This window comes from Arvicanthis niloticus, chromosome 2 (genome assembly GCF_011762505.2).
Source record: "Arvicanthis niloticus isolate mArvNil1 chromosome 2, mArvNil1.pat.X, whole genome shotgun sequence".
NCBI classification, from domain to species: domain Eukaryota; kingdom Metazoa; phylum Chordata; class Mammalia; order Rodentia; family Muridae; genus Arvicanthis; species Arvicanthis niloticus.
In genome coordinates this window covers 81,852,894-81,871,875 of record NC_047659.1, presented here as the reverse complement: position 1 = coordinate 81,871,875, position 18,982 = coordinate 81,852,894, and the positions used below count along the sequence as shown (strand labels likewise).

Genomic DNA, 18,982 nt, shown 5'->3' with positions numbered 1-18,982 from the left:
AGCACAGACAATAAGGCCAATAAGATGGTAGTGGATAGGCAGCACAAAGGTGCTTGCTGCCAAATCCTAAGACCTGAGTTCAGTCTCTGAAATGTTCAGTTTAAGGGAAAAACTAACTCCCAAAAGTTGTTTCTGAGCCCCATACATATACTATGGTACATGCTCCTGCAACAATAAGCAAATGAAAAAAGAAAAACACACAGAGGTTTGGAGGATTTAAAGGTTAGATAATTTTCATTTGCTAGATTTATAAAACTGCATTATTTGGTGTTTGAATCCCATTCATCTATAGGTTGTCAATGGATTTGCCACCTTAGAATGTAGTTCAGTTAACTATGTCTGACAGAGGCAAGGTTGATGGCACAGGGTGAAGTCTGTGAGCAGAACATCTCTTAGATATGACCAGCGCATGGCAGGCAATGTATTTGGCACGCCTAGTATAACGTTACACATAATACTTTGGGAAAACTTCCTAATTCCATAGATGTAGCATCCCAAAATTATGGAAAAGTAATGGCCTACATATCAAGAGCTCTGTTCTCCAGTCAAAGCTGGACTACCATAGGATTCTGTAGTCTTGTTTTTTGTTTTGTTTTATGTTTTTTGAGACAGGGTTTCTCTGTGTAGCCCTGGAACTCACTCTGTAGACCAGGCTGTGCTTGAACTCAGATATCCTCTTGCCTCTGCCTCCCAAGTGATAAGATTCAAGGTGTGTGCACCACCACTGTCTCCTCTGTGTGGTCTTTTGATATGTTTCCTCAATTATCAAGAATATTGAAGCCATGACAACTGAAAACTACTTGATGATACATATTGAATAGCAACTAACATAAACATTTATTTAAATATATATATTCCTTATAACTTTGGGAATTTAATAAATAAGAATCTCCAGGAAAATCTCTATATTATACATTTTTCCTGTGTATGAATTTATTATTGAGTAGCTGCTGAGAATTGAACGCAGCCCTTGTTTGTGCTAATAGTGCTGGAATCAACATTTTCAAAACTCTCAGGGGTTCTAACACAGCCGGACCGATGCAGCGAACTCTATCTGAGATTCAAAAGATTATTTCTAGGGCCTTTTCCAACTAAAATTATTTTTCCTCTACAAAAGCACAGAGGCAAATTATCAAGAGAATTACTGTAATCATAAAAAGAATATTCTTTTATAAAGAGTAGCATGTCCAGCTGATTTTAAAATTAGTTCTAAAGTATTGAGGTAGAGAAGAGTTTTAGGAACTGCTGCTCAGAGGGATACGTATGATTCAAGCTGACTGACCAACCACTCATTTGTCCCCAACATAGAACAGAAGAGAGCCTACTAGAGTGGAAAGATAGAGCCTTTCTGTAATGGGCAGTTCCATCAGAGTTGGGGGAGACCTGAAGAGGACAAGTCAACAGAAGGCATGGGTCAGTGTCCTGTATCTCAGAGGCAGTTCCCAGCCTGAATGAGAGAGTAGCTTTAACTCTTAGATCTCTGCTAGGCGGTGAAGCCCCTCAGCATGCCAGTGTCTAATCAAGACATTTTCTTTCTGTGGAAGGGATCCTCTTCTCTGGTTGTCATTCTCTGTCACTTCCTGCCTTAGAGATGAAAGGGAACTTTAAAATCAGAAAGAAGGAAAGTCTGTGTCTAGGCAAATCTTGGGAAAGCTAAATTATACAAATTTAGTTTTGTGTAACAAATGAGTCCTAAGTAGACTGCCAGGCCCATAAAAACTCTTTCTTTCTTTCTTTCTTTCTTTCTTTCTTTCTTTCTTTCTTTCTTTCTTTCTTTCTTTCTTTCTCTCTTTCTCTCTTTCTCTCTTTCTCTCTTTCTCTCTTTCTCTCTTTCTCTCTTTCTCTCTTTCTCTCTTTCTCTCTCTCTCCCTCCCTCCCTCCCTCCCTCCCTCCCTCCCTCCCTCCCTCCCTTCCTTCCTTTCTTTTTAACTGAAGAGATTTTAATTAATATAACCACAGAGGGATTGGACAGTAGGTAAACCTGGGGGTAGGAGGATCTCTGGAGAAAGAAGGAGAGTGAAAGGTAACACAAAACAAGAGATTTTAATGGTTTGCTACTTTATTGCCCATTGATCTGTGCAGAAATAGGCACTATTATATAAAAGCTGAATTAAAGAGGGTTTTTGAGAGTGCAATTAAGTTTTCAACTGCCTTTTTTTTTTTTTTTTTGCTTCTAACAGAATTTATATGGTATTCACTCCTAAGAAAAGTAAAACCTTGGGCAAATATCTTCCCTTACATAATGCGAATGACATGGTCAAATGTAAAATAGTTGGCATTTAAAATGAATTAAGTGTGCTGGGAATGTAGCTCAGTCTGCCTAGCAGGCAAGAAGACCTGGATTCCCAGTACTACATAAACCAAGTGTGATTCCCATTCCCTTATTCTCAACACCAGGGGTTAGAAACAGGATGGTCAGAATTTGGTTATTCTTGGCTATGTATTGAGTTTGAGGCCACCTTGGACTACACGAGACCTTGTCTCTAAACAAGCAGAAAACGTAATTAATTAATACATTGCAGTGCTTTGTCTAATCAATTGAACCTGTGAGTATGGAGAGGTCTCTTCACCTTTTGAAGGGAAATTTTTATCATAAAACTCAACTCTCACTCAGAGTTCCAGAATCGAAGTAAAGCCTACTTTTCTTATTTGGTGGATTTCAGACTATATTAAAGGACAAGAGTTCACTTTTTAATGTCAATTGTTTCATCATTCTTCTGAAGTACATATAAGGCACAGCTTGATGTATTTTTCTGGCATCCTTCTGACGCACCCTTGCCCTAAATAAATCTGTTTGCCAGGATCTTGTCGCTTAAATTAGCCATCTCAAACTCTTGATCCTGCCAACACTGGCAAACGTGCCAATGTTCTTAGCATCTCCTGGCACACGAGCTGTTGCCTTTTCTTTGGCTCTCTATGAGTACCTGGGGCCATCATACTTTCTTCACAAGTCTGACTGATGTGTCTCTGAGTAAGAATTCAGGACTGTTTTGACTTACTCTGGGGGTCTCTCCAGGGTGAACGTGTCCTTCAGAAAGTATTTTCATTTACACAATGTATATTGTTCAGAATTTATCATGCACACACTTGCAGACTGGCAAAGCCACCTGCCAGAGATGAGAACCTTTTAAGTTGTTGTCAAACGTCATAAAATATGTTCCATGATTAATTTTGTGGGCACAGACTGGTTTTTGCACAGAGTCCAAAATTTGGGATATGTCACAGTGACTAAATGGCACTGGCATGCTGAATGAATTTGGAATTTGTTTTGTCAAGTGTGGGAGCAGGCACACAGATGGGCTTTGATCCAGTGGTGTTGCTTAGAATTCTCATTATAGCAATGATGTCACTTGTCACGTGGAGTTGGTGACAGTCCTGCTAAATTATGAAAAAAGCATGACAAGAGAAAGGACTTAGCATGGAAAGCTTTCCCTATTAGTTGACTTCTACTTAAAGGGCATAAGCTTTGTTTCCAGGCTTTAAAAAACACTTTAGGTAGAAATATAGGCTGGAGAGGAAGCATACAACCTTTAAGAAGAACACACCTCATCTGGGTTCCTTTTCTCTTCAGTGAACATGAAACAAAACTAAGTTTTAGATTAGACCATGAAAAATACCTTTCAGCTGCAAAATAGAGCCTTTTTCTATTATTTAATAAAAGCCAAGGAATTTTGCTTTATAAGAAAAGCTTTTTCCTGTTCAAAATAACAGCAACTGTGCTGGGAAATGGAAAAGTGCAAAGAAAACTGTTTCCTGACAAAAATGTACAGCACATTTCTAAGTAGGTACATCAATTAAGTGTTTAAAAAATATGTTTATGATGCAGCTAACAGTGTGCTTAGAGGGAAATTGATAGCTTTAAGTACCTGTATTTAAAAACAAAACAAAACAAGATCTCAAGCCAATAATATCAATTTATATCTTAAGGTGTTTGAGAAGCACATACTAAAACTAAACAGAAGAAAGGATGACTAGGACTTGAGCACATGTAAAGGTAAATACCAACAGCACAGAACAGAAAACATGGACCAGAAATCAAAGCCGTGAGAGAACTGAAGCCCATATTTGATCTCTTCTTCTTTTCTGTCCCTCCCTCCCTCCTTCCCTCCCTCCCTCCCTCCTTTCCTCCTTCCTTCCTTCATTTCATTTTGTTTTTTCTCTCCCTGTCCTCCTCCTCCTCCTCCTCCTCCTCCTCCTCCTCCTCCTCCTCCTCCTCTTCCTCTTCCTCCTTCTTCCTTCTTCCTTTAAACAGCATCTTACTATGTAGCCCTGGCTGGCTTGGAGCTCACCATGTGAATCAGGTTGGAGAAGTGCCTCTGCCTCTCAGTTGGTAGTATAAAAGATCTTTGCCACCACACTTGATCGCCATTATTTGGTTTCTTGAAAAGCCCACCTCAGTAGAGATTATTGAGCAGGGCTGAACCAGAAATAAAAGAATACCAAAATTAGGAATAAAACAGTTGGCATTGCATTACTATCAACCTATAGGAATAAAAAATAATATAAGGGAATGCTCAATGTTGCTGTCTCTCTCCAGATATTTACATAGCACTAATACTATATAATATATATCAATATATAAAAATAAATATATTAATATTATAGATATATATAATTCTAATTCTAAATATTCACACCACAGGTTTACAATGTAGATTTTTTTGTTTAAAAATGGTTAAATATGGCATAAACATATTTTTCAAACCTATAAAAATTTGGGGGACATATACTTTTGTTTAGTATAACATATATATAATATTATATGTTATATAATACATATACATATTTGGTATAATATATATATAAACATATAAATATATTTTCAAATTCCAGTTTTCTATATGTGGATTATGTAAAGCTTCATATGTACGACCAAAGTGAAAAATATTGTGCATTTACCTTAAGAAACAACTCCAGCCGGGCGGTGGTGGCGCATGCCTATAATCCCAGCACTTGGGAGGCAGAGGCAGGCGGATTTCTGAGTTCGAGGCTAGCCTGGTCTACAGAGTGAGTTCCAGGATAGCCAGGACTACACAGAGAAACCCTGTCTCGAAAAAAAGGAAAAGAAAAGAAAAGAAAAAAGAAAAGAAACAACTCCAGAAGTAATTTGGTACACCTATGATAGCCCCACCATGCCATTGAGGAGGGGATCCCAGTTACAATTATTTTGTGTCCCACTGCCCTAGGGCCCCAGTTTTCATAGTTAGATTCACTCATGATCTGGCCTGGCTGCTGGAGTTCCAGCCATTACATATGAATTGTACAATAGAAAAACAAAGAATAAGAAGCTACAGATGAACAAAAAGTACCTTTCCGGTTGAACCAACAGCCTTTTGCTTTGTTTTTCTAGTTAAGCTGGGACTCTCACTACACAGATCAGTCTTGATGTGTGTGTCTATGCTGGTCTCAAATTTGAGATCCTCTTGCCTCAGCCTTCCTACACTAGAATTACATGTGCATACCACCATGCTTGACTGGGAGCAAGCATGTTTAAAGCATTTTTTTTTTTGAAATTCCACACAATGTTTTAACCTTTCCCCCGCTTTATCAAAACTTTGTTACATACCTGTATCTACTGCAAAGGAATTAGAAATAGTCATAAATTTGCTTATCTATGTGTATTTGTATGTAGGTAGTATGTGTATTTGTATGTAGGTGGTATGTGTATTTGTATATAGGTAGTATATATATTTGTATGTAGGTAGTATGTATATTTGTATGAAGGTGGTATGTATATTTGTATGTAGGTGGTATGTGTATTTGTATATATATAGGTAGTATATATATTTGTATGTAGGTAGTATGTATATTTGTATGAAGGTGGTATGTATATTTGTATGAAGGTGGTATGTATATTTGTATGAAGGTAGTATATATATTTGCATGTAGGTAGTATGTGTATTTGTAGGTACTATGTGTGTTTGTATGTAGTTAGTATGGGTATTTGTATGTAGGTGGTATGTTACTTTGTGATGTGACAAAATATCTGACAGAAGTAACTTAAGGGAGCAAGGATTTTTAAAATGTATTTTTATTTTTATTTTTTACTCACATTTGACAGTATAGTAGAGTTCATGGCAATTCAGTGTGTGGCTGGACTCCTATGTCTTTACAGTCCAGGATACAGAGCTTAGGCCAGAAATAACATGTAAAGCCTGGCTGCCTCCCAATGACTTACACTCTCCCTCTACGTCCCAACTTGTAAAGGTCCCACAACCTCCCCACTAGCTAGGGACCAATAATTCAAACATATAAGCCCGCGAGTGATATTTTGCATCCACACCATGGCTATTTGTTATTTTCATCTTGGTGATTGACTCCTGGGTCTTGTGCATGCCGAGTACACACTTACCACTGAGCTACACACCCAGTTACAAAGTATTTTATATGGCATGGAGTTCAGCTATAAATCTCCATTCTGAACCCAAGGAACAAGGGGACATGAGTATTGTTATAAACTCTAGTGAGCCTTTGCACATCGTATCACAGTCTTTAATAGGCCCTGAAATGCAGTACTTAGAGGAATCAACATTCAATTGATTCTTCCCTACCAGCCCCCTTCACTGAAGCTTTCAACCAGTCACCTCTAAAGTATCCACTGATCAGAAAGACAGAGGACTGTCTGATGGGGTTCTTCCCTCGAGGAGCTTGGGCAGAAGACAGAATCTTGGGTGCTTTCTCTCCATGAGTTTGGTGTTTCTTCCTCTGATGATCTGAAATACTAAACAGTTTAAACTTCAAAGTCATTTAGTTTGCAAACAAACTCACACTAAAATCAAGCAAACCCGTGTTAGCCTAAACCCAGTTTAAAAGTTAATATTTAATTACTCAACAATAAAAAGTTCCAGCTGGGCAGGGTAGTGCACCTGTAATCTGAGCACTTAAGAGGCTAGGGAAGGTGAACTAGAAATTTGAGGCTAGCCTGAGCTATATGGCAAGAAATTGTCTTAAGACAAACAAAGAGGATAAAAGTCCCACATGTGAAAATTAAAACAAAGAAATAAATGCCTTCAAATCTATTTTTTGCTTCCTATAACTTTTCAGGTTTAGAGAAAAGTCTTAGCATTAGAACATTTTTTAGCTCCTGGAGCTTTCCACTTACACAGTCAGTTAAATAGTCAGAGGACAAACCGACAAAGACAATAGCTTGATTAATTAAATGTGGCAAGTGTAACTTAATTATTCAGAATGGTAAGATAGTGTGCTGAGCCCTAGAAAGACTAGTCTCTCAAACAGCTTACACACACAGTGACAGGAGATTGGCACCCAGGGGACAAAAGAGAGATGGTGCAAAATGTTTTTATTGGATTCCTTGATACTCTGTGGCTTTAGTTGCAAGAATTTTGGTAAAGACGTAAAATGATGTAGGATAAAGTAAGAAGAAATAGTTTCTCACTATGAGGAACCAGGACAAGTCACTGAGCAGAGGCACTCAGCCAGGGGTTATTTTGAAGCCGAGAGGACATTGGGCAGTGTCTGCAGAACTACTCTTGGCCTTAAACAGGCCATACCTGTCTGTCTGCTCACTCACTTTTGTTTCTGGGTGGTACACTTTTTCTTTTTTGTCCAGCAAACTTTTGCTCATCCTTTACAACCAGTATCAGAGGGTGGGTTATATAGTTCAGTGTTAGAATCCTTGTCTCAAGTGCACGAGGCCCTTGGCCTCCATTTACAGCATCACTAACATAACTGAATAAAAATCTTCAAATTTTCTGTCCTCTGCTACATGTGATAAAGATCACCAACATTGCATTTTGTTTGCTCATGTGTTTATGGTCTATGGCCAGAGAATACCCCACCATGTGTGTGTATACATGTGTGTATGTGTGTGTGTGTTTGTATATGCATGTGTATGTATGCTTGTCTGTGTGTATGCATGCATGTATGTGTTTGTGTTTATACATGTGTTTGTGTATGTGTGTTTATAAGTACATTATTATTATTCACTATATTATTATTATTATTATTATTATTATTATTTATCTCAGACTCTCCAGGAGATATCAAAGTATTGCCTAGGCTTATTCCCTAGGCTGAGTCATCACCATGTGAATGAAGCGTGTGTAGAGGGAGGGAGGCAGAGAGGAGCTCTGTACCCACAGCCTTTGTTGTTGTTGGTTAAATATTTTTTCTTGTTAATTTTATGTTTTGAACTTCATCTCCTAGCTTAAATATTTCCTTCTGATAGATGATACTCTATGAGGAAGAACAAAAAGATTATGACTTCAAGCCTTGGATGAATAGGCTAAAATCATGTTTTAATATGCTTTTTGGAGTACTTTCCGGTTGTTAATTTAACATTGACCTGCTTATTAAGATCCATTATTAAGGAAACAATTGTAAAAATCATTAAGGGCTTCTACAGTTCTCAGCCACTGACTCATCTTGCTGGTTCTCAATGAACTTGACCTGAACTTCCCTCATTCAGGTAAAATTTTATTTATCTAAATATTATTGAGCACTTCCCCTTGAGCTGACTTTGGTTTTTATTGTTATTAATGCAAAGAAAGTTCCCTGCAGAAACAGCTGCACTCTTGGGACTAGAACAGATATGAATGAAAGATCCTTTCTAAAACATCCTACTCCACAGGTAATAAGCAGTACTCCACTCCAGCAATTCTTAAGTTTTTAAGCCTTTAAATTGAACCATGAAGCATATAGCCATACATGCATCATTAGGCAGGAGTAAGAATTTTCTGACATCAGGAACCCACACTTTGAATGTAGATAGTTTACCTTTTCTGCTTGTCCTTTTATTTTGTGTTATCCCCAGGAACTTAAACTTCTTCACAAATGGGTAAGTTGCCTTAGGTTAGTGGTTCTCAACTCTTCTAGCATAAGAGTGGATGGAAGAGCCTGTTATCCTGGGTTCAAGGAAGTGGTGAATCTGATATAAATGTTTTAAAGGACCTCAGAATCCTGGCAAAATTCTAGCATAATCCTCACCTCTTTTTCTTCCTCAGTACTGTCTTCTTCCACAGTCTTCCCAAGAGACGATCAAGGACTATCCCAACGCTTCTTATCTCAGATTGCCTGCTCATCCCTGAAGCCTGAATCTATGTGATGATTCTTTCTTGACCACATTCTCCATTTCCTACTCCAATTCATTTCTATGCTCTGCAGCCTATCTCCAGCAAAATCCCTGCGGTTTTAACCTTCTTTCTGAATGACTATTACATAATTATTGTTCTAACCGGAGCCTGGACCTCCCGGAGTCATGTTTTCTTGCAGTCTTGGCAAGTGGTGCTTGTTATTGTGTGTGTGTTTCCCACCTCATGTTACTTTGAGTTAAATAAGTAAGACTACCCTCATTTTAGCCCTCTTTAAAAAAAAATAAAGTATGACTTTTGTGGAGTCAGTGAAATAGAAGCTTTATGGTGTGCATGTAAAGTTTTGGACTGTTTCTTTTTTTCATCACTCCAACCAGACCAAGTTCTCATCTCCCTGGAGGAATCTGGACATGGGAACAATGACATCATGACTAACTATCCTTTCTATTGTAACCATCGTCCTATTTTCTCATATCCTGTGAAGAGTTAGACCTCTAGTTTAATCCTTACCCATTCCAATGACACACTTCATGATTCCCACCTCCATGTAGACCAGTGGCTCTCAACCTTCTTAATGCTGTAACTCTGTAACTCCTCATGCTGTGGTGACCTACAACCATAAACTTATTTTGTTGCTACTTCATAACCATAATTTTGCTACTTTTATGAATTGTAATGTAATTATCTGATATGCAGGGCATCTGATATGTGAACCCAAAAGGTTGTGACCCACAGGTTGAGACCTGCTGATGTCAATAGTCATTTCAATACTCTGACTTCTGCCTTCCTAACTTTGGCCATTCATTCCCACAGAATGATGCATTTACATCCTACCCTGATCTGGACATTTATTTCCTTCCATAATCTCAGCCATTCTCTTCTAGGACCACCATCTAAGACCTTTCCAGCTCACTAACGGTTGTTTGATGCATCCTATTTGCATAGTCCTTCATATTCCACATGTCCTCATTACCTCCATATCCATCCTAGATCTTAGTCTATCAAGTTCCTGACTTTATACACCCTGATGACTCTCACATGCCCTTCCTTCTTTTGCAAAATTTCCATTCCAGTTATCTACAATTGTCTTCCTATTGTGCACCCATATCTAAGTGGTAGTACCCCACTTTATTGTGTGGTCCCATTTAAAAGTCATAAGGCCACTAAGGTCAAATGGCTCTATAAATTCTGATGGATTTATTACTCTACAGTCATTCTTAATATTACAGTTTGAGTATTTTTTTCTCAAATTTTCAGCATGTTTTCCTTCACTCTCCTTTGACGTCCTCCATCCTGTTTCACTGAAGAGACCTTCTATACATAGCCTCTGTTCCTGCTTCCCTGCCTATATCTTTACCATGGGCTTGCTGTATGCCTCATTTACAGTGGGGGAAGTGTTCATGTTCCTATTTAAAACCCACTCCTTCTCCTGTAAATTAGGTTTGTGGATTTCAAGCCTTCTCAAGGATTAGAAGTAGTAATCTAGTGCTTTCAAATATGAAAGAGCTTCTCTCTTCTTTGTTCTAAGTTTTACTCCCATTAGCGTATAAATATCATATTAAAATATTGACCATTGATTCATATCACCTTCAAAGCAAGACTTATTCAAAATGTAGTTTGTATATACATAGTATTTATTTCTTCTTTCTATTTCCTTTTGAGCTCCTTAAGAAGACTCATCTAAACTACTTCATTCAAACATCTCTGATCTGCACAATTACTCAATTGAGATTCCTTCTTCCCAGGTAATTGTAGGTTGTATCAAATTAACAACAAAAATTAGGGACTGGAGAGATGGCTCAGCAGTTAAGAACACTGGATGTTCTTCAAGAGGTCCTGAGTCAACTCCCAGTAACCACATGGTTGCTCAGAACCATCTATAGTGGGACCCGATGTCCTTTTCTGGTATGCAGGTGTACAAGTAGACAGAGCACTCATATACATAAATAAATCTTTTTAAAAGAGAGCGAAATAATAAAAGTTAATCTGTACACATGGCAAGGCCCTGCAGCTGGCAAGGTCTCAGAAGAGAAAGAGATCAGTGTGTCTAGAGCAGGGAATGGGAGAGAACTAGTTATCTATGTTGCCAGAACTAGTCATCAGTTCTTCATTGTGTCATATAAAACAATGTAATTCTCCCTCCTTGCCATGCATACTCCATTTGTCTTCTGGGATGTCATCTACCTAAGTCTTGTCTCATTTCAGTGGGTACTTTAAAATAGCGCTCCTTTGTCTCCCAGAGTCTTAGTTTTGGAGGACTCTAAGGGGTCTGTTTTCATCTCTCTCCTGCTTTCTGTCTATACTCACTCATTGCATGACCTCATTCTGTCTCATAGCTACATGCTGTCTATCTTAGTACTATGTGATGAACCATATAATACAAGCCAACAATGTAGTTTTAAATTTTCTAATAATAAAACAAGATCAGTAAGCTGACTCTGTGGACAAAGGTGCCTACCACCAAGCTTGATGACCTGAATTTGATCCCTGGATCACACATGTGCCATGACACATATACGATAAATGTAAAAATTTAAGTGAAAAGGAACAAGTTAGGTTAATTTTCTTTTCTTTTTTTTTTTTTTTTTTTTTTTTCCTGATCAGGTTTTTCTAAAAAATTGTATTTTCTCTTTATTTACATTTCAATTGTTTTCCCCTTTACATATCTCCCCTTTGGAAACCCCCTATCCCATCCCCGCTGCCTCTATAAGGGTGCTTCCCCACCCACCTACCCACTCTGGTCTTCCTGCCCTGGCATTCCCCTATACTGGGTTATGGAACACCCTCAGGCCCAAGGGCCACTCCTCCCACTGACATCCAACAAGGCCATCCTCTGTCACATATGAGAGAGGAGCCATGGTCCTTCCATATGTACTCTTTTGTTGTCTTTGGTTGGTGGTCCAGTCCCTGGGAGCACCGGGAGGGGTCTAGCCAGTTGACACTGTTGCTTTCCCCATGGGGCTGCAAAACCTCTCAGCTCATTAGGTTTATTTTAATAGCATTTTAATAAAGCTTCATATACTGAAATATTTAACATTTCAACATGCAATCAATATAAAATATTTGATATTTTTCCCATTCTTTTTTCTTTAAAATCAAGTATTTGTATTTATAGTTTATCTCAATTAGAAATGGTATATGAAGGGTTAAGTAGGTATTTGTGACTGGAATGGACAAGATAAATGTCTAAGGTGGACGCTGGCTTTTACTGAATCAAATAGAAGATATTGGAAAGTTTTGAGGAGGGAAATTATATGACCAGACTAACTTTAAGTTTTTTTTTATTTATTCTGTGTGCATGAGTGTTTGGTTACATGTATGTATATGAACCATGTGTAGGGCTGCTGTCTATGGATCCCAGAAAAGAGCAATGGAGCTCGCAGAACTGGAGTTACTATCAGTTGTGAGCAACCATGTGGGTTCTGAGAACCGAACTCTGGATCTTTTCTCTGCAAGAACAGCAAGTGCTTGTAAATATTGAGCCATGTCACCAGGCCTAGTCAGACTCTCTTTTGAAAGGTACCTCTGGGCATGCTGCTGAAAACAAACTGTGAGGAATCATAGAGGAAGCAGTGAGACCAAGGAGAAAGGAGAAGGGAGGGAGGTGGTGCTTGCGGCAGGGAGAAGGGACTCTGTTATAAAAATGTAATGAGTGGGACTTATAAGTAGACTGGACAGAAAGAAAGGAATCCAGGAGGAGCCATAGGAAGAAGTAGAAAGATGGTGTTGCTTTTAGGTGAGATTGGGAAGGAGAAGGAGAGAGACAGAGAGAGAGGGGGTGGGGAAGGAAGAGAAGAGAGCAGATTTCGAGAAGATAGCACGGTAGCTTAAATTTATATCTGTTAAGCTTGAATTTTCTATGAAACAATCAGGTAAACAAAGAAAAACCAATGCTTTTGATGATTTCAAGTATGTCAAGAAAGCAGTACTCCCCACCCCCACCCCCAAACAAAACCTAGATGGGATCCGTGACAGAGATGTGTGCCTTAGGTCGGTGGCCAGTGAGTGCATCTCTGAAGACATTTGAGGGCATTGAACTGAGTCCCAAATGAAGAAATAAGGCCAGCCAAGGCAACTTGGAGCAGAAAGGAGTTCAGTTAGAGAGTTTTAGAAAAATGAAGCAGGGTGGGGGAGGGAGAAGAAAGAAAAAATAAAAATGAAAATAGAAAAACAGGAAAGATGGGAAGGTGAGATGGAACCAGGTGTTCAAGGCCCTATGAGCCATGCCAAGGGACTGGGACTCTGTTTATATACAATGGGGAGAAAGCCTTTGGGAGGCTGTAAGTTAGATGGTATGTGATTTATTCAAGCTTCCAAGGAAAGCCCTACATCCTGGATGGTAGATGTATTTATATCGTACCATTATTATCTTTAAATTAAGTTAAGAATTGTAATGCCATTTTCTGGAAACTGGATATAATTTGAGATCATCTTGAGCAAGTATGCCAGATTTAGAAAGAAAGTATCATGTTTCTCCAACTTATAAGTCCTAGATTTTATATAAATACTTAAGGACACTGCTTGTATGTATATTTTGTAGAGCTGACTACTGGTGGGTTGGATACAAATTTGGAGTATTCATCATTATTATTTTTAAAAAGATTATTCTTTTATGCATCTACAGCTTCCTCTCCCTCCACTCAGCTCAGCTGCCTCCCACCTCTCCTCTCCCCCAGATCCACTCCCATCTCTGTTTCTCTTAGTCAAAAAGCAGGCTTCCAAGAGATGACATTCAAACAGGACAAAGCAAGATACACTAAGACAAGGCAAAACCCTCACATCAAGGCTGGACAAGGCAATCCAACAGTAGGGTAGCAGTCCCAAGAACAGTCAAAAGAGTCAGAAATACACCCACTCTCACTGTTAGGAGTTCCAAAAGAACTAAGCTAAATAACCATAACACATACACACAGGATCTGGTGCAGACCCATGCAGGCCCCATGCTTGCCACTCCCGGTATCTGTGAGCCCATGTGATCCCTGCTTAGTTGATTCAGTGGACCATGTTCTCTTGATGTCATCCATCCCCTCTGATTCCTATAAATTTTTATCCCCCTCTTCCATGTGGTTCCCATATTTTCTAAGAAAGGGATGCGATGGAGACGTCTAATTTAGACTCTCAAATAATGTCTGGCTGTGGGTCTCTGTACTCATTCCCATGTGCTGCAGCTGCTGGAGGAATCCTCTCTGATAAAAACTGGATGAAGCACTTGTCTATGAGTAGAATATGATTAGGAATGTTTGTTTGCCAGACATGTTTGATTGTACTTTAGTTCTCTGGCCATGAAGGCAGTGTATGACACGGGCATAGATATCCTCTTGGAGCATGGGCCTCAAGTTAAACAAAACATTAGTTGGCCACTTCTACAAAGTTCTTAGCCACTACTGTCCTAGCACATCTTGCAGGCAGGACAAACTGTGTAGGTCAAGGGTTTTGTAGCCAGGTCGATGCCCAGTTTTCTCTTTCTATAGCCTTCAGAGTACCTTCCTGCACCAAAGAGACTAAAATGTAAGGATGAAGGCTCCATGTAGGACCTCTCACTGTTCAGTGAGCTGTGTGGATGTTATCCTGGATAGCCAGTTCAGACTTTGGTTATCTGTCATTCCCTACTGGGGCACTCTCAGCGATTCCAGCTATACTCTTCCCACCTTCCCAATGTTTCCTAATTTCAGCTGTCTTCCCTTCACTCCTTCCCTCAATCCCTCCCCTCCTCACCTGGTCCTTCCTCCTGTCCTCATCTCCTCCAAGTTGACCAGCTAAATTTATTCTGTTTTCTCCTTCCCAGGGAGATTCAGACATCTCCAACTAGAGCCCTCTTCTTTACCAGAACTCTCTGTGTGAATTGTAGTTTGATTATCATTTACTTAACAGCTAACATCTGACTATAAGATTATCTTCCTGGGTCTGGGTTATCTCACTCAGGATGATTTTATTTTTTTAGTTCCATTCATTTGCCTGCAAATTTTAAAATGTCATTGTTTTAACAGCTGAATAATACTCCATTATGCAAATGAACCACATTTTCTTTAGCCATTATTTGAAGGACATCTAGATTCTTGTCAGTTTCTGGCTATATTGAATAAAGCCACAAAACCATATTTGAGCAAGTGTCCTTGTATTAAGATGGAATAACCTTTGGGTAAATTCCCAAGAGTGGTATAGCTGGAACATGAGATAGATAGGTTTTCTGTTTTCTGAGATACTGCCATATTGATTTCCATAATGGCTGTACAAGTTTGTGTTCCCACTAGCATGGAGAAGTGTTTCCCTTGTCTCACATTCTCAACACTATAAGCTGTCACTTGTGTTCTTGATCTTAGCCATTCTGACAGGTGTAAGATGGAATCTCAAAGTAGTTTTGATTTGCATTTCCCTGATGGCTAAGGATGCTGAACATTTCTTTAAGTGTTTCTCAGCCATTTAGGTATCCTCTATTGAGATTCTCTGTTCAGACCTATACCCCATTTTTAATTGTATTATTTGGTTTTTGATATCTAGTTTTTGAAGTCTTTATGTATTTTGGATATTAGGCCTCTACTGGATTTTGAGTTGGTAAAAATATTTTTTCATTCTTTAGACTGTGGCTTTGTTTAGTTGATGGTATCCTTTGCCTTATAGAGTATTTTCAGTTTTATGAGGTCACATATATTAATTGTTGATCTTAGGGATTGCACTATAGGTGTTTCATTCAGAAAGTTGTTTCCTGTGCCAATGTATTCGAGGCTGTTCCCCATTGTCTCTTCTATCAGATTCAGTATGTAAGGTTTATGTTGAGGTCTTTGATCCACTTGGACTTGAGCTTTGTGTATTGTGATAAATAATGGGCCTATTTGCATTCTTCTGCATGCAGATATCAATTTGATCATCACCATTTTTTGAAGATTTTTTTCTTTCCGTGTATATTTTTAGCTTATGTATCAAATATCAGGTCTTTATTGATGTGTGAACTTATGTCTGGGTCTTCAATTTGATTCCATTGGTCAACCTGTCTGTTTTTATGCCAATACCATGCAGTTTTTATTATTATAGTTCCATAGTACAGCTTGACATCAGAGTTGGTAATACCTCTAGCAGTTCTGTTATTGATCAGGATTGTTTTTATTTATCCTGGGTATTTTGCTTTTCCATATGAAGTTAAGAATTGTTCTTTTGAGGTCTATAAAGAATTGTGTTAGAATTTTATGGGGCTTATTTGGCTTATTTGCTCAATATGATCTCACGTTGCACTTATTCTTTTAAATGAAAATGATGTAATTTAATTCTTTATGGTTAAATAAAACTCCATTGTGTTTTATAACACACTTTCCTTATCTATTAATCTGTCAATAGAATCCAAGGTTAATTCCACCACTTGGCTACTGTGAATAGTACCACAGTACATGTGAATGTTTAAATATGTCTCTGGTATATTTACTTAAAGTCTTTTGGATATATAACAGAAATGGTATAGCTGGGCCATAGTATATGACTATTTTGAAAATGCAGTCATAGCCAATTAAAATCAAGTGCCTCTTCACCTGTAGTAATTTGGGGACTTAAAGGGTAGCTTCTAAGGTTAGAGATGGAAAGGAAATAACTGGAGCAGTGGTTCTTAATCTCCCTAATGCTGTGACCCTTTAATACAGTCCTTTATGTGGTGGTAACCCCCAACCATAAAATTATTTTGTTGTTACTTCATAACTGTAATTGTGCTACCAATGAGCTAGAGGTTCCTATAGGCCATTTACTAATTAGAGCTTACTACCTGACACTTGCTCTGGGTTCTCAGAGTGTGTCCTGGAGAGAAGGACCATTGGATATAGCTGATATATTCAGCAGGGATATATTTAAAATAGATTATTGCTACAGCTTTGGACAAGAAATGCAGTAGAGAGAATTTTCCTGGCATTGACCCTTCCTTGCACCTATCACAGGGAACTTCTGTTGTCTTGCTCTCTCTCTCTCTCTCATTCTCTCTCTCCTTCTTCCCCATCTTTTCTCTTCCCTAATCCCTCCTTCTCTCTTTTCACTTCTCTTCTTAAAATTAGAGAAAGTATAATGTGAATTTCCTGAGGCTCTTTCTTTATCTGAACCGGTGGTTCCAACCCTGAACTGTCTGAGCCTCATAAATGGACTCCTGACTCCTCTTTTGTTTTTTGTCCCAAGTTTCCTTACTTTCAGTGTTACTGAAACTGTTTTCCAGTGTCACCTACCTTGTACACTGTCTTCTGTCCAATGATTCCATGTAAAACTGGTGATTCTATGGAGTCCATGCCTGGATGTCATCTGCTATCTTTAGAAATCCTTATAATTTATAGTTCTTACCCAAAGCATATAATCTGTCCCATGATTGAAACACAATAAATGTTTGTTGATGTGGGGCAATGCCTGGTTTACTGGAGAGGCAATCCTTAGATTGCCAGGGGCAGCAAAGAGTTTCTTGTTTGGGTGGAGCGTAGGAAAGGTAGAGCGTGTTGAAAGAAAGGAGGTGGCTATGTAGAGACACCAGTTTTAAGTAAGTCAAGGACAGGTTTGGCCTCCTTGATATTTTGGCCTCAGGCTGGTCTACTTCCACTGAAAATAATGCGATTTCCATGTGTGGGAATGGCTGAAATGGTTTGATCATGAAGGGACCTTAATCTATCATCCAAAGCCTTCATTAAGGAGAAATTTCTGTTGGGCCCCATGCAAAACCATGCCTACAGGAATTTGCCACCAAGTGCCTCACTTCTGTCTGCCTATACTGATGCTGCAAGCCCAAGCACCCTCAGGTAGGCATGCTGAATTCAAAATTTCTGGCACTATTTCTCTTCTGACTAGGACAGATGTCCTCAAGCCTAATTCCAGGCTGGCAAAGAGTTACATTTGAGGCTAAGTCTGTGCTGTATTGCCTGCACTGGACTTGAGTCTGATTCTGTCTGTGGATTAGGGGGATGACATTTGACCACAAGAAAACAATTTTGTTTGTTTTTAGATCTCAGAGCCTTGCTATTTTCCTTCAGGTTCCTACAGCCGCTGAAATCCATCACTCAGCACTAGCCTTTCGATTACAGATCATCACCTACAACTGAGGATCCCTTGGCGACTGCCATACTTGGCATCTGAACAGAGCCACCAGGGATGGTTACAAATTTGTCATTAATTACTGTATGTAATTTACATTAGAGCAGGGATGCAGGTTCTTTACTCCTTGTTTTACATCTGAATTGTATTTTTTGTTCTTAGCATGCTGTTTTAGCTTCCTAATTAGGATATGGTGATTTGTGATGGACCCACTGTGTTATTTAATCATACTTTCTCTGGATAAGGGAGGAAAAAGATTTTCCTTTTTCTATCAACAATTGCTTTCATTTCTACATTAAGAGGGTGGAAACTAGGTTCCGCCCTTGTTCCTTTAGGCAGTGAGTTCATGGTTCAAAATCATACAGTGGTTGATTTTGACTTTGGATTTCCCTACTCTGTTTTTCCCCTTCTGTTATGCTGCCTAGCATAACACATGAGTCTTTCTAGCCAACACTCCCTAAGGGTGGGGCAAAAAGACAGCCTATTTAAGTTGTCTTATTTTAAGCTTTGGGTAATCTGCTTTTACATTCACCCAAATAAGTCAAGTTCGTGGCATATTCTCCTTTGTTCTTACTCCTGACGGGTACTTAACATTTAGAAGGTGTGAGGATGAGTCACAATTGCATGCATTTCTTTAATGATCTACAAACCATCCCTGGAAACAAAGAAAGGTTTCATGCTGCCATGTGTTATCTACTCTCTGGTCTATGAACAAACTTCAATTTCATGTAAGGCCCATGGAAGATCCCTGCTGTTCTAACATTCTAATGTCATGTAGCGGTAGTTTGTTAAGCTGCTCTATGCTCCTGGAAGGTGCATAGCTCTGCACCCGTCCAAGAGCTCTTGTTTCACAAACGAAAAGGCAGCGTTATTTTTAATATGCCTTATTA

The 18,982-nt window shown here is 38.9% G+C and overlaps 1 long non-coding RNA gene across 1 annotated transcript in view; it reads left to right on the top strand.

Moving 5' to 3' along the window:
• The window catches only part of LOC143441390 (uncharacterized), a 61,466-nt gene that overhangs the window by 4,165 nt on the left and 38,319 nt on the right, over positions 1-18,982 (top strand). The window lies entirely within an intron of this gene.